Source organism: Alosa alosa, chromosome 20 (genome assembly GCF_017589495.1).
Source record: "Alosa alosa isolate M-15738 ecotype Scorff River chromosome 20, AALO_Geno_1.1, whole genome shotgun sequence".
Classification (NCBI taxonomy): Eukaryota; Metazoa; Chordata; class Actinopteri; order Clupeiformes; family Clupeidae; genus Alosa; species Alosa alosa.
This window is the reverse complement of record NC_063208.1, coordinates 928441-955940: the sequence shown is the minus strand read 5'-3', so window position 1 is coordinate 955940 and position 27500 is coordinate 928441. Positions and strand designations below refer to the sequence as shown.

At 41.8% G+C, this 27500-nt stretch overlaps 1 pseudogene; it reads right to left on the bottom strand.

Moving 5' to 3' along the window:
- The window catches only part of LOC125284792, a 21231-nt pseudogene extending 12976 nt beyond the window's left edge, over positions 1-8255 (bottom strand).
- Between the last annotated feature and the right edge of the window lie 19245 nt (positions 8256-27500).

Genomic DNA, 27500 nt, shown 5'->3' with positions numbered 1-27500 from the left:
ATAATCTCATTAACAGTAGACTGTTAGTTGTTACGATATTGTTAATTATGATCTCATACACAGTAGACTGTTAGTTGTTACGATATTGTTTATAACTACCGGAATCCATTAAAATGTGTCTTTTGAGTGGAATACATGAGAGGTTGTGGGGGGACAGGGGTGTGTGTGTGTGTGTGTGTGTGTGTGTGTGTGTGTGTGTGTGCAGTGTTTCCCAGAGAATTGAATTCCATTTGTGGTGGTTGGTTTGTAGAATTAATGTTGAATGCAACAGTTTAACCAATTAGCACAGGGTGGTTATGATGCTAACCAGATTTAACCCTTACAAGTCCGACCGTTCCAATTTCGTTACAAAAGTAACGATGACCAATCGTCTAATATCTCAGCTGTCCAATGACCCCGTATCTTCCCCGTAATGCTGACAACATAAGCTTCAATTTGATATGATTGGTTGAGGGGTTTATGACGCGAAATGTTTTGGATACTTGAAGATGAGTCTTGAAAAAATATTTTCACTTTGAGTCGGGTGCATTTGACGTGGACAGCCGGATGGCACCTGCACTTAAGTTGGCGTTTACCTCGACTGGAAACCACACAGCTGGATAAACTGAGGAAATATTGTTTTTACATCAGTTCTAGTTATGGTTTATCTTAATTTGAAGTCCTTAACACCCCATCGGTCACAACAAAAAACAAAATGTACTTATAAGCCTCTAAACTGTAACTGGGGAATATCCCAATACTCTTTCAGTAAATATTGAAACAATAGAGTGTTTCAATGAAATGTGTGCAGTGTCAAATGTTTTGAGTAAATTGTCACATGACCAGAGCTGTTTACTTCCTGGTTGCACCTTGAGAAGAGGATGACTCAAAGCTCCCAAATAAAAGGTTTTTAAAGTATGTTAAAATAAACATAGGACACATATTTTTTGTACACATGGTATTTAAGGTGTCTAGTTATGATATATACATTTACAATTATTCAAATGTCTTTGGTGTGTTTGCAGAATGAGTAAACATGTTAACAGTCACAATAGTAACCGGTGGGATAGAATGTTGTATCTAGATGCACACATACTTCTACACCTACAAACACACACACATACACATACTCATACATACACACATACAGAGACATACACACACTCACACACACACACACACATACACATATTCACACACACAGACATACACACACACTCACATACACACTCACACACACACAAATATATACACTCACACACACAGATACACACACACACACATACACACAAACATACACGCTCACACATACACACACACACAAATACACACATACACACACAAATACACACATACACACACACACACAGATATACACTCACATACACAGATATACACACTCAGACATACACACTCACACAGACACAAACACACACACAGACATACACACTCACACACACACACACAGATATACTGTACATACTCACATACACAGATTCACACACACACACGCATACACACAGACATACACACTCAAGGGGACTTCACATTGCACGCGGCATGCGCTTTGCCTGCTGCTCTCACACACCCACCTGCAGATACACACATACATATATATATATATATACGCACACACACACACACACAGACCATATACACTAACTCTCACAACTACATGAAGACACACACGCACGCACAGACATACACATTCAGGGTTCTATTTTTTTTAACGAGCCGAAGCTCCTGGTAAATAAAGGATGTTTACATATTTTTCATATTTATTATTGCCATTGGTCTCAGTGTTCAGTTTAAAAAGTCCTGTCAGAATACCTTTATTTTAACAAAAAAAGCAATTTGAGCAACCTTTAATTGAGAGCACGATATTATCACAATTGTGACCCGGTAATAAAACTCACTTTTTCATCTACTTTTCTACATTTAAAAAAAAAAAAAAAATATTGATTACTTCAAAGGGTTGCTAATAACACATGATTTGCATATTTGCCTGTCTGGGAAAAAATTGGGCTTGAATGGGTTAAATCACGTTATTTGTAGTAATATGTGTAATAGTAATATGTAATTTCTCATCAGCGTCAACATTATGGCTTAGCGGGGGCTAGTGCATCGTCCGCGTAACTTTAGCTAGCTGTATAATTCTGAACTGCTTGCAATATTCTTGCTTGCTTTTGATGTCAGTTATTTTCATTTGACAGTTTCATTTAAAAACCTGTTAGTATATAACCTGTAGGTAAGTTTGTTTTCTAGTACCAATTTGCTTGTTAGGTAAGCATTATATTGGCAAGACAGTATAGCAAACCAAAGCTGAATAAATTAATGGATGCCGCGTTTCAAGTTAGATTCACGTTCTGACATGAAATAAGTTGAGCAATATTTTTACTCTCTCAATATGTAGTTGTAGAAAATAAGATGTGAAATCACATATTCTGTCATAAATGTAATTAACTTATTGCCTTTCCTCGCGTTGTTACCTGTAGTGCAGTCTGTAGTGAACTATTTTAGCTTGCTAACTTCTAAATGACAAACATCAGACGTGCTTGTCTCAACATTTTCTAAGATGCCATGACTTGAAATAGATGAAGCACAACTGCTCTCAATATGTAGTTATAGAAAACATGATGTGAAATCACATATTCTGTCAGAAATGTCATTATTGCATTTCAGAAGTTTGTTACTAGGTGAAATGTAATCTGTAATCTTTATCTTGTTGCCAGTCAGGCAATCAGATTTAGGGTAGCTAAACCCATATGTAATAAAATGACTTTTCATTCTTAGAAATATTTCGAGTATATTCTGAGGATGCTTCAATAGTTTAGGCTACCTCTTCTTTTGTGTGCATACATGCACAAATCTGTAGTTTTGTGATTTTATTTTTTACATTAATAAAGGTTTGTATTTGTATGATTTCGCTGTTGTTTCAGATGGAGGATGACAAGACCTACACAGACCTTCTCGCAAGCCTGAAGAGGTAGCTGACTGCTGATGAGCTTGCGCTCACAATGCTGAAGACCATGAGGGGATGGAGGAAGAAGGTATAGATTTATGTGCTCTGCGTAGGATGGAGCAGACTTCCACTAAAACACTGTGAAATAGACTTGTTATGTTCTTTTTTACTCACATTGTTGTCCCAGGCATATGTGGTTTTACCAACCGGAAGGAATGGGAGCTTGTGCTTAGTAGACCGTCGTATGCAAACAGTGCAGGGGCATGGGACAAAGACCCCAGAAGAGTTTCACAGGTTTCTGGGATTGATCATTTACATGGGGTTCACTTCCCTCCCTAATATCCATTGCTACTGGGGAACCAAGTCTTGGCAGGGATCAGGGGACATTGACCAAATGATAAATACATATTGTGTTCTCCAAAAAGCGCAGAATACCAGAAAGCACTTTTTCTCCATTGACATTGCCGTTGTCAGTAGCTTCTTGTTATTTCAAGTTTGACAATGCAATGCAGAATCTGGTGTTGAATCTAGGTTTGGTAGCTACAGCCAGAAAAACTTTGGAGGAAATCTATCACAACAGCCGGCAGGCATTTCCGTTGAAATTTCAGCCTCACCTTCAGCTGCTCCAACTACTACTCTGTCGTCTTTCCATCAAGTACATATTCCTGTACAGCAGGAGCTTGTTATAAAAAACGTACATAATAAAACTAAAGTAGCTTGTATGGCCCTGGAATGTAACGGTAGGCAAATTTGTTTTATTGATAAACAAATTGCTGTCAGATTTGCCATTCTGCAAAAGGGGATGCGTTTAGTAATGAGTCATAGCTCTTCTGTGTTCAACCGTCAGGTTCCCCACCCCACCTTTCCCTATCCTCCTCTGTATGTGTGTTTGTGTGGGTATGAGTTTGTGTGTAGATGTGTGTATGTGTTTATTCTCCACAGGCTTGTTCTAAGTATGTAATCCACTTTCAAATGTTTAGAACACATTGAGTTTTGAGTGATGTTGATTGTATTCCTAGCTTTTCATAAATAATAATACATTTTATTTATGTCTATCATTTTCATATTATACTGATTTATATAAGGAAGTTGTATTTGTTGAATAAAATGTATTTTATGTCTCTTTTCCGAAATGGTCTTCAATGAATACAGTATACTTACTTCCTGTATTACTGGTAAGGTACAGTAGGTTTTTTTCATTCTTATTGACTGTAGCATTTGCTTATATACAAATAAATGGTTTATTCTTATAGACCAAATACATCTAAACCATTGTTTCTGACTTGATTATTAGTTTTTATGCATACTTTTATGTTGTTGGTGAGAAAGTGAATGTGAATTCTGTCAACATTCTAAATCCCGTTTCCTGCATTTTTTTACACTTTTTTTTATCACTAAAATTATCATAACTTTTGAAAGGTTAATGATACTCCAATACAGTCTTTTTTTGTTAAATAGCCCACAACTTGCTGAACATTTCATACACTCTATATGTTTCTCTATCTTGTAGAGAAATATAATGAAAATTCATTTTTATGTGAATGAAATTAAATTTTGACAAATTCCGGATATACATTTGGAGAGGATTTTCAAATACTGTTCATTACTATATCAATATTACCATATGTATTTTACATCATTTGATAGAACTGATCCTTCTGATTACAATGGTATGTGTATCCCACTGATGGTATGTGTATCCCACTGATGGTATGTGTATCCCACTGATGGTATGTGTATCCCACTGATGGTATGTATATCCCACTGATGGTATGTGTATCCCACTGATGGTATGTATATCCCACTGATGGTATGTATCTCTCATTGATGGTATTATACTCAAGAAATAAGGTTTTTTGTGTGAGGAGGTCATCCAGCACCAAAAATGGAATGTTCGGCACGGGCTAAGGGTTAAGCACAATTTAGTACAATCTGGAAAATCACTGTGTTGTGGTCAATGTTGATATTGTGGTGGGCGGCCACAAAAAAGTCAATGTATGGGAAACACTGGTGTGTGTGTGTGACCTCACCTTGCAGCCTTCACAGGTGATGCAGCGGTAGTGGTAGCCGGTGGCTTTGTCCCCACATACAACACACAGCTCGTCCTTGTCCAGGTAACTTGGTATGTACCCTGAAACATCACAGAGTCCAGAGAGTGTTTAGTGTCCTCTCCTCCACCTCCTCTCTTCTACCTCCCCTCTTCTCCTCTCCTCCTCCTCCCCTCCTCTCTTCTACCTCCCCTCTTCTCCTCTCCTCCTCCTCCCCTCTTCTCCACCTCCTCTTCTCCCGTCCTCTCTTCTCCTCTCCTCCTCCTCCCTCCCCTCTTCTCCTCCCCTCTCCTCCACCTCCTCCCCTTTCCTCCCCTCTCCTCCACCTCCTCCCCTCTCCTCCTCCTCTCCCCTCCCCTCCTCTCTAAGAGATGACACCAAACAGCTCAAATGATGTGTAGGTGTCTGGAAATCAAACAAAACAATTGTGCTGAATGTAAGTTATAGATAATAAATGACATTTTAACTATGGAAAACCTAATGATCAGTGTCCTTCTAGACTCTAGATGAGGACGTGTGAAGAAGTTCTTTAGCTCTACGAAAGAAAATGGCTGACAGAGAAAAAAGAAAATAGTGGAGCTAGGTGTGCAAGACCCCGGTCAGATTGGCACAACTGGAGGAGGTCTGAACCAGGTCAGACTCAGGAGATGGAGATCAATACCAGATCCACACACACAAACACACACACACACACACACACACACACACACACACACATGCTGCATGTCCTCTGGCCCTTCTGTTAACAATCAATACACATATCAGGCAACTAACGATTATTCTGGTAAATATTCTGGTTTTTTCTCGCTTAGTTGATTAGTGAATTAGTAACTGATTATTTTGGTAGTACTAATCTTTTGATTGACTGACCTATTTAATTGATTTTTTTAGCTTAGTTGATTAGTAACCGATTATTTAGTTGATTAGTGGATTAGTAACCGATTATTTATTAGTTGATTAGTCGATTAGTAACCAATTATTTTAGTAGTTGATTAGTCGATTAGTAACTGATTATTTAGTTGATCAGTCAATTAGTAACCGATTAATTTTTAGTTGATTAGTCAATTAGTAACCGATTATTTATTTAATTAGTCGATTAAAGTAAGCGGTTATTTTAGTAGTTGATTAGTCGATTAGTAAGCGGTTATTTTAGTAGTCGATTAGTAAGCGATTATTTAGTTCATTAGTCGCGGCTCTTATTCTCCAGTGCATGTTGTACCTCCTGCTCAAGTCAGCACCCCATGAATGCCACCCTGTTGTTCTGTCTCTGCCTCAACATAAGTTCCCGGAAGTACAATAACCAGGTGAACCCGATGACCACACACACACACACACACACACACACACACCAGCCCCCTCTACAGACCCAAGATCAGTGTTCTCTGTATAAACTATATACAGATATATATATATTTCATAACACATGGCACACGTATGACCAGCTGATTATAATGCTAATGCAACAAGCTAATTGTAATGAAACAAATCAGAAAACTGTGGAGGATCGAGGCTACTGCAGCCTCTAACTGTGGAGGATTGAGGCTACAGCAGCCTCTAACTGTGTGTCTCTGTGTAGCCCTCACTGCAGCTGAGTTAACATCCAACTACTGCTATTCCACAATTAGATGTAAATATGACTCATTTCTCAGTGACAATTTACTTAAACTAATATCAAGTGATGTCACCCAGTCAGCTTTATTGGACCTGTACTGAATGTCAAAGTAATTCAAATAGATAACACGATAATGCTGAATATAAAAACTGCAATTCTGTAAGAAACAGTCCATTCATATATTTCAGATGTTACAATCTTAATAAATGTTAGATTTACCCTCAACGGTTTACCTTTGTGCATTTAAATATTCTCCAATGGCCCTGAAATGGCCCCTCGTTAAAGCAAGTGTTGTTACAGCATAATCACCTTGGATACCATGTCTGACTATTCTGTCATTCTAAAATTAGACGGATTATGACGCTACTCCCAAACCCAAAACAAAAATATACACTAACACACTACAGATCATTTAATACACTTAAACTAAATCATAGCATAAGGATCCACACTGATATATATATATATATATATATATATTTCCTGAGTGTTCTGACTACTGGCCTAGTTTTATTGGGTCACTTGGAGCTTCCACCTTGCACACGTCATGACAAAAGTCATAATGCCAAACACAAACAGACAAAAATCAGGCGCAACCAAAGTCCAAACAAAACATCTCAAATAGTCCGACCCACACAAAACATCTCAAATAGTCCGACCCAGAAAAAGCACCCAACAAGATACCACCCACACAAAACAGCTCAAATAGTCTGACCCACACAAAACATCTCAAATAGTCTGACCCACACAAAACATCTCAAATAGTCCGACACAGAAAAGGCACCCAACAAGATACTACCCACATAACATCTACTAGAACTAGAAAAACTAGAAAGTCAGACAGACCTACATTGAAAACACTTCACACAGTCCAACACTGTGAAACACTAAACCCAGAAAAATGTTCAATACAAGCCGGCCTTTAGTAACACCTCACACTCAGGCAGGGTAAGACCCAACACCAGCAGCCCCCCCCACACACACACACACTCAGGCAGGGTAAGATCCAACACCAGCAGCCCCCCCCCACACACACACACACTCAGGCAGGCTAAGACCCAACACCAGCAGCCCCACCCCCCCCCCCACACACACACTCAGGCAGGGTAAGACCCAACACCAGCAGCCCCCCCCCCCCCCCCACACACACACTCTCAGGCAGGGTAAGACCCAACACCAGCAGCCCCCCACACACACACACTCAGGCAGGGTAAGACCCAACACCAGCAGCCCTCCCCCCCACACACACACTCAGGCAGGGTAAGACCCAACACCAGCAGCCCCCCCCCACACACACACACACACTCAGGCAGGCTAAGACCCAACACCAGCAGCCCCCACACACACACACTCAGGCAGGGTAAGACCCAACACCAGCAGCCCCCCCCCCCCGTACCTCTCTTGTGGGCGCCCTGTATCCACTGCATCTGTGAGAAGTCTCGAGCGTCGCCATAGTAATCTGGCTGGTGGTAGTGGCTGAGCGGCACCTCCATGCTGCAGTACTCGCTCTTGAACATGGGGCCAGGCCCAGGGGGGTAGGGGCAGCTGGGGCCAGGCCCAGGGGGGTAGGGGCAGCTGTATGTCGGCCCGGGGGGCCACGACTGCTCCATGCAGGGCGGGGGGTGGTGCAGCGGCTGGGTCTCGCAGTGCCCGAAGCTGGTGCCCTCGCCCTCGTACATGCAGTACTCACCCCCCCCCCCCCCTGCGCCAGGAACCCCCAGCCCCGCCGTGGGGCATCTCGTACACATCGGCCATGCAGTAGTTCATGATGTGCGTACGGAAAGTTGTTTAAAAAAGACGTAAAAACTAACACTACAAAAGAGGGGTTTAACCGTTTTTTAACCAAAAGAAATGTCAAAGATTGGCTGAATTGTTGTCCCGTTTGAGTTTAGCCTAAAACGGCCAAAAGGAGCGATGACCTGGTTGACCTTTCGCAAGTCAGCAGGAAGGAGCCATTTGGCAGCGCAAAGCCTACGGTGCGGCTGCTGAAAGACTCTAAACGGACGTGCCGGGGAAGATGGACGCCGGAGGCAGTGGGCAGTATTTATGCTGAGGGCAGCACCAGCCCACCTGCTCCACCACTGCCCAATGAGATGGCAGATCTGTGATGATGCCGACAGCTAATCTGAGGCTCCGCAAATCCCAGCAGAGGAGCAGGAGAGGAGGAGCAGGAGAGGAGGAGCAGGAGAGGAGGGAAGATGCCTCCGATCCCCCCGCTTCACTCATCCCTGCTCTAAGCCTGCCGGCCAACTCCCCACAAAAACATGGAGAACGCCATAAAACATGGTGTCAAGACACACACACACAAGCTGCCACATATCTAGAAAACATGGAGAACGTCACCAACATGGTGTCAAAACTTACAAAAACTCACTGGCACTGGCAAGCCAAGACACTTCCTCTCAGGAGGTTCATTGAAGGGAACTTAACACTCATGCACCCAGTCCAGCCAGAGGGACACTAAGAGACCATAGTGCATCACAGCAACAAGTTGTGGATTTTTGGTGTCCCCCTGACACTGTTTGCTAGCCTACCGCAGTTATTATTGACACCTGTTGGACATCGAGCTCAGATAAGTCTGACGTGCAGCGGGACAAATCCTGACAATCCTTCTGCCGGCCTTAAACTTCACAGGCACTGGACACGGACTAGGTCTAGGGAGGTGAGTATTGACACTGGACACGGGCTAGGTCTAGGGAGGCGAGTATTAGCACTGGACACAGGCTAGGTCTAGGGAGGCGAGTATTGATTTCCAAGACGAGGCCCTGCGCCAAACACAAAGCTCTTAATCATCCGTATTGATTATAGACACCAGGAGGTAATCCTGAATCATCCGTATTGATTATAGACACCAGGAGGTAATCCTGATCACGGCAGCAGGCGTGAGCGCGTGGCAGAGGAGGACACCTCGTCATATTGATTTGATCCGCAGCACACACAACCACAGCCATGTGTGTGAGATGGAACACACACAACTACAGCCGTTGGCTTGCGAGCTGGAAAAATTAAACTTCGATAGAGCCAATCACATTGTTTATAGAGAGAGACGTTAGGCGGGCTTAACATAATGATTGATGGCAGAGTTGCAACGGTTTGGCTTGAATTCCCTGCTACTTGAAAAAGACAAGACTTGACAAAGAAGATGGATGTTGCTGTTGGCCAACAGCGTGACACGAGTTAATAAGTTGGCAAAAGTTTGAACTAGCCAACTAGCTCCGCTGGTGGGAAAACCCATGGGCCACATAACGCTGTCCTATTGCGTGCAGAGAGAATTTGAAAGACAACCGATTATCTCGCCCCATGGTGAGTGCCCAGACCCTACATTTTAATGTGGGTTTATCAGATGGGCTCTTTTGCCCTGATACCAGTTTAACTTTTCAATGAGGTGAGGACGCTCACATAACGTTAATCTGCTTGCTAACTCATAAAGGGCTTTATAACAGCCCACTGGCTGCTTACAGTTCTTAATGAAACATCACACTGTTACTACTCAAATCACCAGCCTTTCAGAGATGATTTCTTTAAATCCAAACAAACATCATGCACACGCTGTTGCTACCAAAGAAGAGAAGAGACGATCTTTAAACTAAAACACACCTACAGCTCTAACAAGCACTGGAAACATGTATCAATGTAAAGTACCCAGATCCTACATCAAATACAACAATATAGTAGACTGTGCAATGTTATCATATGCATAGAAGTAATCAAACGTGTAGGTCCTATATTTCACTTCAAAATGAATATACAACTAACCACACAGACTGACCACAGACCAGTCACTTCTGGCTGAAATTTTTTTTTTAGAAACCAAGCAAAAAACATTTCCAAAATAAGCACCAGGTCCGGACCCTTCCCAAGCAAACACCCCCAAAACTCTACCCAACGGCTCATATTCCATAACCAAACACCCCCAAAACTCTACCCAACGGCTCATATTCCATAACCACAAACACCCCTAAAACTCTACCCAACGGCTCATATTCCCAAGCAAACACCCCCAAAACTCTACCCAACGGCTCATATTCCATAACCACAAACACCCCTAAAACTCTACCAAACGGCTCATATTCCATAACCACAAACACCCCCAAAATTGTACAAAACGGCTCATATTCCATAACCACAAACACCCCCAAAACGGCTCATACAGTATTCCATAACACCCCTGAAACTCTAATATCACTACTAATATTCCATAACCGCTCATGTGCTCATATCTCATAATAACCGCTCATGTGCTCATATCCCATAATAACCGCTCATGTGCTCATATCCCATAATAACCGCTCATATCTCATAATAACCGCTCATGTGCTCATATCCCATAATAACCGCTCATGTGCTCATATCCCATAATAACCGCTCATATCCCATAATAACCGCTCATGTGCTCATATCCCATAATAACCGCTCATATCCCAAAATAACCGCTCATGTGCTCATATCCCATAATAACTGCTCATGTGCTCATATCCCATAACCGCTCATATCCCATAATAACCGCTCATGTGCTCATATCCCATAATAACTGCTCATGTGCTCATATCCCATAATAACCTCTCATATCCCATAATAACCGCTCATGTGCTCATATCCCATAATAACCGCTTATATCCCATAATAATCGCTCATGTGCTCATATCCCATAATAACCTCTCATATCCCATAATAACCGCTCATGTGCTCATATCCCATAATAACCGCTCATATCCCATAATAACCGCTCATGTGCTCATATCCCATAATAACCGCTCATATCTCATAATAACTGCTCATGTGCTCGTATCCCATAATAACCGCTCATGTGCTCATATCCCATAATAACCGCTCATATCTCATAATAACCGCTCATGTGCTCATATCCCATAATAACCGCTCATGTGCTCATATCCCATAATAACCGCTCATATCTCATAATAACCGCTCATGTGTCAGTTGCCAAGCTCACCTGATCAACAGACAGGAATTTCACATTTTATTACATCAGCAGAACTATGCGGAACAAGTTTTTAGGAAAAGGCATCATATACAGTATAGACCAAATATGCTCCATTCATATTCAATCAACCAAAAGCACACACACACACACACACACACCTCATCATCCTCCACACACACACACACACACACACACAGATGCTTTAAGCCGTGGCGTGTCCCAGAGCTGCAGGCTGCCCGTAACCGGGTCTTGTGAGGCCAATCTGCTGGGGAGGCGGGCCTCGTACCAGTTTAACTTTTTGATGAGGTGATGTCCTTACACAAAGCTAATCTCCTTGCTGAGGGGATGGACGCTTATTGGGCCTTTTCCGGGAATCCACCACTTCTCAGACACACACACAACAACAACTGTCTGAAACGTTCCCAATCTGTTCAACATGATGGCAAAACAACTCTTTATGTGTTGCTTTTGTTCTTTTTCTCTGCCCTTCTAAATGTCTCATCAGGACGTCCACTGGGTCTCCTATTACTGAATCTCCACGAGGCCAAACTCCTCCACTGGACACACACGGCTCATTTAAGCAATAAGCCCCGAGAGTCCGTAGGTTACACTGAATATAGAACAGCTAAGGGGCGTTGTTAGGCACAATGCGCTAACTCGAGTGGCTTATTGCTTTTCTAAAACTGTTGCTATAAATACCTGGCAAAGATAATATAGATAACCACTATTACTATAAACACTATTCCGCCAAGAAATATATTTCCTCTATCTGAATGGTTGCCAAGCAACGTCGAGACGCAGCTACTTTAACTTTTGTATCAAGTTGTGGTAGCGCAGTAATATAAAACGCAATGCGGTCAAGGTGTATGTTTATGCTGCATTTTACAACGGCATTGAACGCGATTCAGCCAATCACAATCAAGGACCAGAACTATCAGTATTAGAATAGCTTCCACTCTTCCAGTCCGGCAGCCATTAGTTAATACATGCATTGGATTACTAGATTAAAAGTCTCGATTCATGCTTTAGATTAGACATCTGCCCCACGCTGTGTCCATGACAGCAATGCCCCTGACGGGTAGACATCTTTAGAACGCCTGAAAGGAAGCCATCATTAGAGCCCCCTCAGCTCTTGTGCCCTGTCCCGCAGGACTGGGGCAAATAACTGCCCTCTGTGGAAGGACTGGGACAAATATCTGTGGAAGGACAGGGGCAAATAAACTGCCCTCTTCCACACCTGACTACTGATGTTGCTCTCTGTGCAGAACAGAAATACACAGCAGGTCCATGTGACTCAAACGACCCAAAGCACTCAGTCGGAGCAATACAGCTTTGTCCCATAATAACCGCTCATATCCCATAATAACCGTTCATGTGCTCATATCCCATAATAATCGCTCATGTCCCATAATAACCGCTCATGTGCTCATATCCCATAATAACCGCTCATATCCCATAATAACCGCTCAAATGATCCAAAGCACTCAGTCGGAGCAATACACAAACTAAATAAGGAAGCTGGTTAGATGTTGGTTCATCCGATGAAAAATAAAATAAATTGGTACAAATGTATGGCTTACCTTATACTTTTCCTGGATATAGCAAATGCATCCTGTAACATGTAGATAGATCCAACAATTCAGTACGACTCTCTAGAGCACTATTCTCTCTCTCTCTGTATGCTTCTTATACACACACACACACACACACACACACACATGAACATCATCCACATATGCACCCTCCTGCCCTGTGTCCAGGATGAGAGCGCTGGCTAGCCCCTGTCCTCTCATCTACGGGTGGACGGCTGTACAGCCTTGTGTTCTGTTGGGACGTTTGTGGTGATTGTGAAGCTACAAATGAGCTTTTGCAGCCATATATGCCCTTGTGGGATCGATCACTTGAGGTCCCAGGGGTTCAACGCTGGTCATGTTGAGCGTTTCAGGCGCTGGGGACACGTCGCCCGGGGCAACGCCTGGCTTGACATGCTCTCCTGAGCCAGCTGTCCCCATAAGACCGCCATTACCTGAGCAGGACACGTCAACGCACACACACACCCCCACTCACCCGGTGCCCAGCCTGACCTGTCCCGTCACACACACACACACGTAAACACACATATACACACACCCCCACTCACACACACACAGGGCCCAACCTGACATTTCCTGTCGCAAAAAACACACACACACACACACACACACACTCACACACACAGACACACACACCCACTCACCCAGGGCCCGGCCTGACATGTCCCGACACACACACACACACACACACACACACCCACTCACCCAGGGCCCAGCCTAACATGTCCCGTCACACACACACACACACACACACACACACACACACACACACACACACACACCACTCTACTCATAATTGGTCAGGGATTAGCGTCTGGGCCTGTGACCTAATGGACCTGTAATATTCTCAACCTACTCATGGGTTTCACCAGCTCCCTGTGTTTGTGTGTGTGTGTGTGGGGTGGGGGTTCACCAGGTCCCTGTGTGTGTGTGTGTGTGTGTGTGTGTGTGTGTGTGTGTGTGTGTGTGTGTGTGTGACCTAATGGATCTGTAATGGGGGGGGCTTTTGTCTTTTTGTGTGTGTGTGTGCGTGCGTTATTAATTGGGAGAACCCTGAGGGGTTAGTTAAGGGTCACTGCTCATGGTTGGCTAATCCCTGACCAGGCTGACATAAATGACATAATATTTTAAAACTCACCAACCTCAGATGTGAATTCATTTTATATAATTTCAACAGTAGTATTTATATACAAAAAGTATTTTTTGTTATTAGTTTTTTTTCAACCAAAACAGATATCAGTTTTCCCTAGCAATATAACTCAAAAATAGAGCTAGATATTGATGGGTGATGAATATAGATTGATGGGTGATGAATGAATGGGGCAGCCGTGGCCTACTGGTTAGCGCTTCGGACTTGTAACCGGAGGGTTGCCAGTTCGAACCCCGACCAGTAGGCACGGCTGAAGTGCCCTTGAGCAAGGCACCTAACCCCTCACTGCTCCCCGAGCGCCGCTGTTGTAGCAGGCAGCTCACTGCGCCGGGATTAGTGTGTGCTTCACCTCACTATGTGTTCACGGTGTGCGGAGTGTGTTTCACTAATTCACCGATTGGGTTAAATGCAGAGACCAAATTTCCCTCACAGGATCAAAAGAGTTTATATACTTACCTATGCAATTACTTATATTTTACTGATGGAAGAGATATTTAATGCATGTAGTCATGACTTTGAGATAATTTAGCTACTTGGACTCCGTGGTGTGGTCTTCAGCGGCTAGCATGGGAAAAGTAGACTACGCAGCGGCTAGCATACAGCGGCTAGCATGGGAAAAGTAGACTTGCACAGCGGCTAGCATGGGAAAAGTAGACTACACAGTAGACTACACAGTGGCTAGCATACAGCGGCTAGCATGGGAAGAGTATACTTGCACTTAAATGACAGTAGATAACATCAACTAGTTACTTCAAGACCAGCTTGTGGAAACTCCGACAATAACTCTTTGATGTTACATAATGTGTTAAATAAATAAACTCCAATAATACCTCTTCAATGTTACACAATGTGTTAAATAAATCTCAGAGTTAAATTATTTTATTAAAGTTAAGGGATCAGATGTATATAAAAGCACTAGCAGCATCTTTTGATGAGAAACACGATTTAAAGCGCACATGTGAGTCAATGTGAGTCAGAGTCGGATTTCACACACACACACACACAGGACCAGAATCTCACAGAGCTCTTTAGCCATTGTTTCTCTAAACCACGACACTGCCATGGCCTACTTACAGCGTCGCCACAACAACGTGTGATTACTTTAGATGACATCAGCTATAAAAGCCACAGGAGCAGTAGGCTACAACACAATGTCCATCTGACAACAATGTGGCCTAGTTATAACCGGACATCACAAAGCTTCTCTCGCACACACACACACACGCACGCACAGACACAGACAATCTGAATGCATACAGTCTATGAAGAGAGGGATGCCAATGCAGCTCTGCAGCACGCTGGCATCACCATGCCAATGCAGCTCTGCACCACGCTGGCATCACCATGCCAATGCAGCTCTGCACCACGCTGGCTGGGTGGCTTTCCATCTCCAGACTGGATGTAGCAAATGCAACACTAGCAAATGTATCAAAGGTAGCGAATGGTACACTATTGTGAGGTGAACGTCTTGGTATGCGCAAGACAATGGTACACTATTGTGAGGTGAACGTCTTGGTATGCGCAAGACAAAAGTCAGATTTTTGTGCTTTGTGAACATTCTGAGCAGGCATCACAGTAACCTACATCACTTCAACCCTTTTCCATCACAGTAACCTACATCACTTCAACCCTTTTCCATCACTTTAATGTTTAATTAACTTTCATTAATCCGCCTCTGGCAAGCAAATTAATTAACTTAAACCGACGTTACAGCAATAAGTCCTTTTCCATCAATGGTCGCGACTAACTTTTTGATCAAAATCGCTTTTAAGAAAATTACTTTTGATGGAAAAGACTGTTCTAAATGGAAACAATGGAAACAAGAACTCACACACAAACAAAGACATGAAAGGAAAGATCCACTGTATGGGACAGATCCACACACACACACACACACATGATCCACTGTATGGGAGAGACACACACACACACACACACACACACAAACACACACACACACACGATCCACTGTATGGCAAAGAGACACACACACACAATCCACTGTATGGGAAAGACACACACACACATGATCCACTGTATGGCAAAGAGACACACACACACAATCCACTGTATGGGAAAGAGACACACACACACACACACACACGCACATGATCCACTGTATGGGAAAGAGACACACACACACACACATGATCCACTGTATGGGAAAGAGACACACACACACACACACACACACACACACACATGATCCACTGTATGGGAAAGAGACACACACACACACACATGATCCACTGTATGGGAAAGAGACACACACACACACACACACACACACACACACATGATCCACTGTATGGGAAAGATACTACTGTAGCAGCAAAAGTGAAATACACAGAAATCTAAAAATACTCAAATGTTCAAAGCTCCTTTTTTTGCAATGAAAAGGTTAGCACCCCGCCAACTGAAACAGACATAGCTGAGGTCACATCGGAGTGTCACTACTGAAGTGTCTTCTCCATGATGGATGATGAACGAACTGACAGAAAACTTGATCATGGCAGGAATATCTTGCCATTCCCTGACCATGGCTAGTAAAAATATGAAAAGGTAGTATCTAAGGATTATAGTAAGAATGATATAATTATTCATTGTTCAGGGACCTCTGGATACATAATAATAATAACAATAATACTAATACATTTTATTTATGTTGCACTTTACATTTCATAAGATATCTCAGGTTAAAAAGTAAAAAAAAAAAGTTAAAAAGTTTTAAGTGGGCCAGGACTTAGCTGTACTGGCTGCAGATGTAGTCATGTGATGTAGTCATGTGTGTCAGATGTAGTCATGTGTGTCAGCTGTAGTCGTGTGATGTAGTCATGTGTGTCAGCTGCAGTCATGTGATGTAGTCGTGTGATGTAGTCATGTGTCAGCTGTAGTCGTGTGATGTAGTCATGTGTGTCAGCTGCAGTCATGTGATGTAGTCTTGTGATGTAGTCGTGTGATGTAGTCATGTGTGTCAGCTGCAGTCATGTGATGTAGTCTTGTGATGTAGTCGTGTGATGTAGTCATGTGTGTCAGCTGCAGTCATGTGATGTAGTCTTGTGATGTAGTCATGTGTGTCAGCTGTAGTCATGTGTGTCAGTTGTAGTCATGTGATGTAATCATGTGATGTAGTCATGTGTGTATCAGCTGTAATGGCTGCAGATGTAGTCATGTCATGTAGTCGTGTGATGTAGTCATGTGTTAGATGTAGTCATGTGAGTGTCAGCTGTTATGGCTGCAGATGTAGTCGTGTGATGTAGTCATGTGATGTAGTCGTGTGATGTAGTCATGTGTCAGCTGTAGTCATGTGTGTCAGTTGTAGTCATGTGTCAGAAGTAGTCATGTGATGTTGTCGTGTGTATCAGCTGTAATGGCTGCAGATGTAGTCATGTGATGTTGTCATGTGTGTCAGCTGTAGTCGTGTGTGTCAGCTGTAGTCATGTGATGTAGTCGTGTGACAAGTTATCTGTATGGAACTATGTGTTGGGTGTGGAGGAGAAGTGATCATTAAACAGAAAGGTCTTGAGATGTGCTTTGAAGAAAGAAAGAGAAGGACAGGCACGAAGGGGTTGGGGGAGGCAGGGCTCGAAATTAACTTTTTTTCTCAGTGTCCCGCAGCTGTCCCGAATTCTACTTGGCACTGTCCCGGACTTAAACACCAGTGTCCTAAATTCAAGTTCTTGTTTTTTTTCCCATTCTACATAATAAACAGCATAATAATCAGTAACTTGCATCAATTAACTCGTTCTGGTCCACCATGTCAGTTCTGAACAATTTATTAAACACCATTTTATTAACATTAATCATCTGCTGTTTCACACTCATTTTCAGAGATTGCGTTTTGGCTCTTTTTTGAGGTTGCACTAGACGTTCTCATTGTCCATCGTTTTGACGGACAGGGTTGTAAAACATTCCGTCAATAATCTATTTTCACCTATGATTTTCACGTGTCTTTAGTAGCGTGGGAAATTACCACGAAGCTGTCAGATAGATTACTCTCCTGCCGCGCTCTCACCCTCTTGTGCACACTGAAATGCGTTCCCAATTAAATAAAGTAGCAAAACGTAGTTAGATCTGCTGCAACTATGTATCTCGATGTAACAAGCTGTTTTGACATTGTAAACGTTCTCTAAGAAGAGTGTAAAGCAGTTTGCAGTAGCCTAAAGTTAACCACAACGTCGTCTATTGCTGGAAAAAATAGCTAGCGGCCTATGATAACCTAATTATGCTCGGCAGGCCGGATTAAAGTGCGTGGCGGGCCGGATCTATGATAAACTAATAAATGCTCGGCGGGCCGGATTAAAGTGCGTGGCGGGCCGCAGTTTGGACACCCCTAGCCTTAGAACTGCCACAGCGAAATGTCAAAAGCTAACTTAAATAACTGTTTTCATTGTTATAGGCTACCTTGCAACACTATCGTTTTGTCAAATCGCAGTTGCAGTAGGCTATTTTGCTCAGCATGATATTGGTGACGTGTGTCTGTCACTGACAGAAAACACGCAGCGTTTTAGTCAGAGAAGACTGTCATGTCGTTTTTTTTAGAACACCAGTGTAGCCTAACCTTAGGCCTACACTATCAGTCAAATATGTTCACAATGTCATGAAAACAAATGCCATTTACCTGCCTGCTAGTTAGGTAAGTTAACCTCTATATCGGAAAGTGACCCATTAGGCTACCACCCGTGCCCTATTTTTGTGTCGGCCTATAAGTTACTTAATATTCATTTAACCAATACGGCGGATTCCTAAGGAAACGCAAGCATCCAGCTCATTTGGCTCATTACTATATTTGTACCAAAAATAACATTGTAGCCTACAGTGATTTGAAGAGCGGTAGCCAAAACAGTGTTGTGAGGCTGCGTGTACAAAACCGCTTTTTTACAGATCAGCTGGCTAACGCTGCTTTTGCCAGCTGCCCATTACGCCAGATCAAATTTTGTATAATTTTATTCAGACGAGAAAGATACGTTTAGATTTCCATGTGAACAGTTTAGGAAAAAAGTACCTATTTTGAAATGTACAGGCAGCAAGCATGCTGTGGTCAATTGACCTGATGTTACGACCTGTGATAGTTGTTTTCTCTGAGGAGGGAGGAGGAGAGATCATATGAAAACGGCATACAATGAGCTTATGGTCAGAGACACCAGAGATGGAACCAGAGACAGAGATGTCATTCAGACCAGAAGAGCAGAGCAGATCCAACGTGTGGCTGTGAGTGTTAGTGGGAAAGTCAACATGCTGTGTCAAACTAAAACAGTCCAATACAGAGTTAAACTCTGAGGTGTAAGAACAATTAGTATCCACATGAATGTTGCAGTAGCAGTAGCCAGAGGGGGTCAGCAGGTTTAAATTAATGCAGTCACCGGGTTGTTGCCAGGTCTCTGAGAGACAAAACAGGTCACATTTTTTGTCAATGATCAGATCGTTTATTAAGGCCGTTTTGTTTGTGATTGAGCGCGCATTTAGGTGGCCAATGTTAAAGTTCTGACGAGACGACGAGGCAGGATGAGGCAGCCTAGGAGGGCGACGGAGGTTGTCAAAGTTAATTCCTCTGTTCCTTGGCTGGGGTCGTGGACGGTCGGGCGTGTATACAGTTGGGATTTGGGCATCGTGTCCATAGATGAGAGTCGGTCCTTTTCTGAAGCAATGAGCATAGCGTGGACGACGAGTAATTCCAAGCGAGCAGCAGATGTAGTCATGTGATGTAGTCATGTGATGTAGTCATGTGTGTGTCAGCTGTGTGACTGCAGATGTAGTCATGTGATGTAGTCATGTGTATCAGCTGTATTGGCTGCAGATGTAGTCATGTGATGTAGTCATGTGTATCAGCTGTAATGGCTGCAGATGTAGTCATGTGTGTCAGATGAAGTCATGTGTATCAGCTGTAATGGCTGCAGATGTAGTCGTGTGTCAGATGAAGTCATGTGTATCAGCTGTAATGGCTGCAGATGTAGTCGTGTGTGTCAGATGAAGTCATGTGTATCAGCTGTAATGGCTGCAGATGTAGTCGTGTGTCAGATGTAGTCATGTGTATCAGCTGTATTGGCTGCAGATGTAGTCATGTGATGTAGTCATGTGTATCAGCTGTAATGGCTGCAGATGTAGTCGTGTGTGTCAGATGAAGTCATGTGTATCAGCTGTAATGGCTGCAGATGTAGTCGCGGTGTCAGATGTAGTCATGTGTATCAGCTGTATTGGCTGCAGATGTAGTCATGTGATGTAGTCATGTGTATCAGCTGTAATGGCTGCAGATGTAGTCGTGTGTGTCAGATGAAGTCATGTGTGTGTCAGCTGTGCTGACTGCAGATGTAGTCGTGTGTGTCTCTGGGAGGACATAAAGCTGAACAATCACAAGGTGTTTTTTTCTGACCATTTCTCTTGTAGGATTACACTCATTCTGGTCCATGCCAAGTGAACTGGCCTCAAGGCGCACAGCTGACACTAAAGAGACATAGATGGTCAGGTCACTAGATGGTCAGGTCACTAAATGGTCAGGTCACTAGATGGTCAGGATCACTAAATAGTCAGGATCACTAAATGGTCAGGTCACTAGATGGTCAGGATCACTAAATGGTCAGGTCACTAAATGGTCAGGTCACTAGATGGTCAGGTCACTAGATGGTCAGGATCACTAAATGGTCAGGTCAATAGATGGTCAGGGTCACTAGATGGTCAGGATCACTAGATGGTCAGGTCAATAGATGGTCAGGATCCAAAGTCCATTCTCTGTGAATCTACATGGCCAACATGTCAGGCAGCAGATCTCATGATGATGTTATAGACAGAAGGACACATGTCCAAGTTTTTGGATATGACTTTTGGATGATGGATGTTTGAAGGCATCTGTAGCGCATGTGTAAATGTGTCATGTGTAAAGGAAAAACAGCAAAGGAAGTGCAGTGCCTGATGCTGCATGCACATATGGGACCACAGCAATGCTAACAGATAGCCTGATGCTGCATGCACATATGGGACCACAGCAATGCTAACAGATAGCCTGATGCTGCATGCACATATCGGACAGTAATGCTAAAGGATACCCTGATGCTGCATGCACATATGGGACAGTAATGCTAAAGGATAGCCTGATGCTGCATGCACACACTGTATTCTCCATCCTGTGGCTTTGTGCCCTGGGTGCTTCGTCAACTTCATCAGGTGCAGTCAGTTTAACTCAGTGTTTCTCAAAGTGTGGTCCGGGGACCCCTGGTGGTCCGCAAGCTATCCCAAGTGGTCCGCGAGCAGACGTGGTAAAATATAATATAGATGAGTTGTTTGCCATATTGAACCAACTTGTACTGTATGTAAATCCAAACAGTTCTGCAACGCTGCCTATGTAAGTTATGCCAGTTTAAATCATATGAATCCTCTGACACAATAAGCAAGGTGCACAGAAAATAAGCTACGTGGCTCAGTGAGTAAGCCTGTTGTGTAAGTAACTATTTAAGTAGGTCTACTCTTTTTTTAGCTAGGTGGTCCGTGTGGTTTTTTTATTGATTAAGTGGTCCTTGGTCTGAAAAAGTTTGAGAAACACTATTTTAACTAATCGAGACCAATTCTTGAATTTCCCCTTGGGGATCAATAAAGTATCTATCTATCTATCTATCTATCTATCTATCTATCTATCTAGATCTTGTTTTTACCAAGTTTAAGTTTTACCATAGAGAGTAGGGGTCGGCAACCCGCGGACAAAGATTACAAAGATTAGAATATTTGTACAACGGTGTAACGGTGTGGCTGGCCTGTTACGGCTACAGTTCATTTCATACGGGTAAACACAAAGAATGGATAACGTGATTTACAAACACACTTTATTTGCACACCTGAACACGAACGGCATCCAGCATGGTTGAAACGACAGCACCTAAACACAAACGCATACGGGACAATATTAGTTAACAGCCTTACTATCAGGGTGGCCAACTGAAGGTTGAGGGAACACGGACATTCAGTGAACTTTTCATTGTGTCGGACAATAGCGGAGGATACTAGTTGTCTGTTTGCTTCCTGGTCTGGGGACTGAGAAAAGACCTGATGGAAAGTCGCAAGGAACATTATAAGTTTGTGGAGTGTGACGTACTTCACAAGCAGATGTCAAGTGTGCAGGGTGTTTGGGATGTTCTGGTGATCTATGCTTTGTATTAGGTTATGAAAGGATACAATAGGATTGCCTTGTTATGAAACTGTAGGTTTTATGGTATTGAATGTATTTTTGGATATTTATATAGAGAAGGTGCATTTTGTTAGATGATTGATTAATTGATGGTGCATTGGTTTAGTCTGTAGAGTTAAATTCTGTGGTGGGAATATGGTTGAGAGCAGAAGGAGGTAGAATGGTCTGAGGTGAGCAAGTGATTGCCCCTGCGTATAGACTTAAGACTCCTAACGCTTGAAACTTGGTCCTATGATTGGAAAGGATGGTCAAAGTTAATTTTGATATATTAGTATGGTGTCTTGTGTAATCCCGCTGGATTTTCTTGTAAAATTTGATTTTTTTGCATATTTTGCTAGTATAGAGTCTAAGGAACAAGATGTTTTTTGTCTTCAAATTTTCACGATCCATTTTCACACTTAGATGACATCATTATTTATATAATGCATAATTAAGACTGGGACTACTATCACTTGGGGGTCAAATGTGAGAAAACACTGGTAAAGAGGGTATTTTGCCCATTTTTGGGTGCTGATTCTGAATATCATATGTACTTAGCTGATTTTTTAGTTTTAAACCTGCTAATTAGCATTTGCAGCCTAAAACTGGCCTCCATAGGCAACATAGAACGGGTGAATAGGGTAAAAAATGTAACTCCTTGATATCCTTACAATCTTTATTAGTTGATTATTTATGTAGAGACAATATTTTTTTGCATTACAAGTTTTCTGAAAATATATGTTTATGGATGTAATTTAACAATATCTTATTAATTATGCACTAATTTGCATACATTTCAATTACAGACATCTGAATATTGGATAGTTAACATTGAATGTAGTCACGTTCAGGTTTGCCTTCAGAAATTTTTCTGGATTCAGAGCCTTAAAGGAGAATTCCGGTGTGATATTGACCTAAAGTATATTGAAACATGATACCGAGTGTGAACGTATGTCTCATAGCCCATCGGGCTTGTCCCCTGCACTCCAAAAAAATCTGCTTAGTTAGCCGATGCTACCAACAGCTTTTTCAATAGTGGTGCTTCGCATCGGGCTAGCTCATGCAAATAAATCACTGTTTTACACCCATTTACGAGGCTCAATGTATCTCCACACTTCATTGGTAGACTTCCGAGGGCCCTGACATTTAAAACGAGACATTGAGAACTTTGAAAAAGCACTGGTAGTTTACTTACAAAGCGATTTATACAGACAGTATCTTCACAAAGTTTAGCGTTTGCAGCCATCTTGAAGTCGAGCAACGAGTAAGAATGAACAGCTATGATAAAGGGATCAGATTCCAAAAATAATTCAGTGGAAATGCATGGATTCCAGTTTCTTCCAGTAGCAGCAACTGGAATCCATGCATTTCCACTGAATTATTTTTGGAATCGGTCGGTGGACTGTCCCTGTGGTCACCTCCAATATTTCCAAGTAGGTGGTCGACTGGTAAACTGTGGCTTCTGACCGAACATCAGCTCGTATGGGGAGTGCTGTGTGGACTGTCTATGCTAGTGCTAGGAGACACTTAGAAGAGGCTGCGGCATATCGTAGGCATGGTGGTCCTGTCACTGAAGTCCTCTTCAAAGTGGTTGTATGCACATCCCACTTCACTGAGGCCAGGTGCAGGACAAAAAAAGGCTTATCAGGGATGATAAGACCCTGATGAAGACCCTGGTAGGTCGAAACGTTGCGTTATGTTTTTAACTCAAGAAATGTAGTTCTTCTGGGAGATTGCAGTGTGCGGTCCTGACACTGTACCCATTTTTTTTACCACCTGGCACTCTAGTCTTTTTCTAGTGGGCAGTGGTAGTGTAGTGGTTAAGGAGCTGGGCTAGCGTGCAGTAGCCTGAAAGTTGTCGGTTCAATTCCCGGCTTTCACTGTTATGCCCTTGAGCAAGGCACTTAACCCCAAGTTGCTTCAGGGACAATGTGATCCCTTGTAATATAGCTGACATACAGTATGTAAGTGACTTTGGTCAAGAAGTATCTGCTAAATGTAATGTACATGTAAACTCTTTTGCAAGAACCATTTTCACGGTCCCCACAAAATCCAGGATACATGGGTGTCTACCAAGTATGAAATTGTGGAGTGTCTGGATGGAATTGGCATACACTATAAGATCAGGCCGTATGGGGAAGAGACATTCCACTCATAATACTGCCGGACAGCATTCAAACCCCTTCCACCTACCACAGTCCTCTGCCAGTGTAGCAGAAGTAAATATTCTCCCCGTCCCCTTCAGGCCTTGGCAGTAGATAGGTATGCTACCAGGACGGTGAACTTTAAAGCCATGTGTGTATGGGTGGATGACAAATAAGCCTGAAAAAAGGAATTTAAAAAAACTTCAAATATCATCCCTAAAAAGTGTTTATATGTGTTGCTGTATCTCTAAACTTGACTAATATATTTATTTTTTTTCAAAAAAAAAAGTGAAATATATATTTATATGTCAATTTGTCATGTTAGTGCCTAAAATTGTCATATGGTGTGACGTGAAAATAATTTGAAATAAAATGAAAATTAGATACTTTTTTCTACTTTAATTTATGTCACTGTACATTTTAATCACGTTTGCTTTGATATGCAACATTTCCTTGTGAATATTTAGAAGAAAAACCTAAAATTTAACAAGTTATTTTGTCAAGGTGGAGAATGCTCCTAAGTGTAACCAGATATTTTAGCTTAATTCTAATATTTCTTGTAAGAACTCACTCAAAATTCTTGAGGTTCTTGCAGATACCATTTCCTTTGTGTGCTATTGATGTTTTAATGATTTTTCAATTATAAAGTCTTTTTTGTGACATTATTTAATGTCACACCAAATGACATGGTGTCACGCCATATGATGAACTGCACCACTCCACCATGTGTCAGAGCAAAACAGGGTTTTTAATGACAATAAAATCATTAACAATGAATTTTGAAGTCACTGTATGAATGGTGTATGCGTGTAACAGCAAAATAGATGAAAGTTTAGTATTTATTTTTTAAACTTACATGGCATGGTAACATAAAAAAAAAAGTATGAGAAATATGAATTGTACAGATACATTTTTTTTTCCCAATTATCACAGATTTAACAAAAACATATAATATCTGAATTTAAATAATGTTTTTACAAGAACTTTTATGTAAAAATGCAATTTGGTTATAGGGTGTGACAGAAATGTCATATAGTGTGACTTGAAAAAAGCTGTCACACCATATGATGCTGGCGATCACACTATATGACATTTTGACAGTTAAGCTCATTTTCTAGACAGTTAAATACAGCTAACTATTATTTAGCATGCAACTGACCACATGGCAGCAGTGCTTTTTAAGAATTCATGAAGAATATTTGTGGAAAAAATAGCTACTTTTTTAGGCAAATGATGTCACACCATAAGACACTAAAATTTGGCCACGATTGATGATGTCCAATTCAAAGCTTTTATATAAAAATCCAAAAAGCAGAACTCGCCTCTTGACCATGCCAATTACTCCTGACATTCTATTGTTACTTCCTGATTAAGCAGGGTCCTCTTCCCAATAATAATGTCCAAATGAATGCCGGTCAAAATATACTATATAGTGTCACGCTATATGACAACCATTTTATGGACAAAATATATTTGATTATAACTTAGTTGGACAGCATGCATAAACATCAAAACTTTCTGTGGTTGTAAAAAAACATCCAATTATTTTATATGCATGGTAAAACTTTAAAGTAATTATACTTTTTATGGATATACACTCTTTTTTAGGAAGTTCGCACACATGGTGGACAGTCACACCATATGACATTTTTATGTTTGGATGATTATTTTTAAGTCAAAAGTGAAATAAAAATCCAATAAATTTAATATGACAGAACTTGAACCTACCAGACCTACAACATTTCCATATCAATTCTTAACAATTGCCATTTTTTATAAGTGTGTGACACATGGACAGTCTGAATTCTGCTATTTGTCATCTACCCGTATGTGGAAAGGCTGACCTGCAGCGCTGGTGCACAAGCCCACCCGTGGGTGGTGATCATATACATAGCTTCCTCTCTGGGAGAACAATGCCGGTCATTTGAATTGTTTGGCGCATGGGTGCTTGTGGTTGTTGTTGTTGGAAGAACATGGCTTTATTCTTATTCTTAATTCTAAGACTTCATTGCTTCTCTCGCACACCCGGCCTGTTGGCTGTGGATAACCCGTTGCTTTTAAAGAGAGCAAATGCACATGGTTTAGTGTCTGAGCAATGTTTTCCCTTGAGTTATTTGTTTTTTGTATTAGTTCAGGCTGTGAGAGGGCCATCCGTGGTTTGTCTGTTTGTTTGTACCTTATATTCTTTTGTTTGTTAATTTTGCCAACTGTTAATCAACTACCCATGCCTATGACACCTAGTGGTGTACTGTGTTGCCTGTACTATTATTTCCAAGACAAATTTCTCTTAAGGTAGACAATAGAATGACATGGCAGGTCAAGGAAAGCATCAAGAAAAGCAAAGATTAAGAAATCGTTTTTGACATAGGCAACAAGGGTGGAGGTGTTTTTACACTTTTCAGACACTCAGTTTGAAAACTATGGATATTGTTTTAGAACCAACAACCTTTCTACATTATCTGGGGGTTTTGTGTGCAAAAAGTGGAATTAATTGTCAAAAAATTAGAAGAAAATATGAAAATCACTTTTTGGACTAGATATAATCGCTTATTTTAGAACATACAGATAAAAACACTAAAGATGGATCATGAAAATTTGAAGACAAAAAAAAATCTTGTTCCTTAGACTCTATATTAGCAAAATATGCAAAAAAAATCAATTTTTACATGAAAATCCAGCGGGACCCTATTTTCCAAACACAGCGTACTCTACTACATTTTGAATTTGAATTTGATTGATTTGTAGTTATTGTTTGGAGTTTAGTTTTTCTTTTGTTTTTCCGATTTCTCCAGACTGGTATGTGCTCAGCTGCTAAGGTGGAAATAAAACCTTGCCGTTTTGAGAAACCTCAACACTGTCTCCTATTTCCATCACCGCAACGCCATCCCGTTCACAAACGGTGTTAAGCTTTAATCTTTT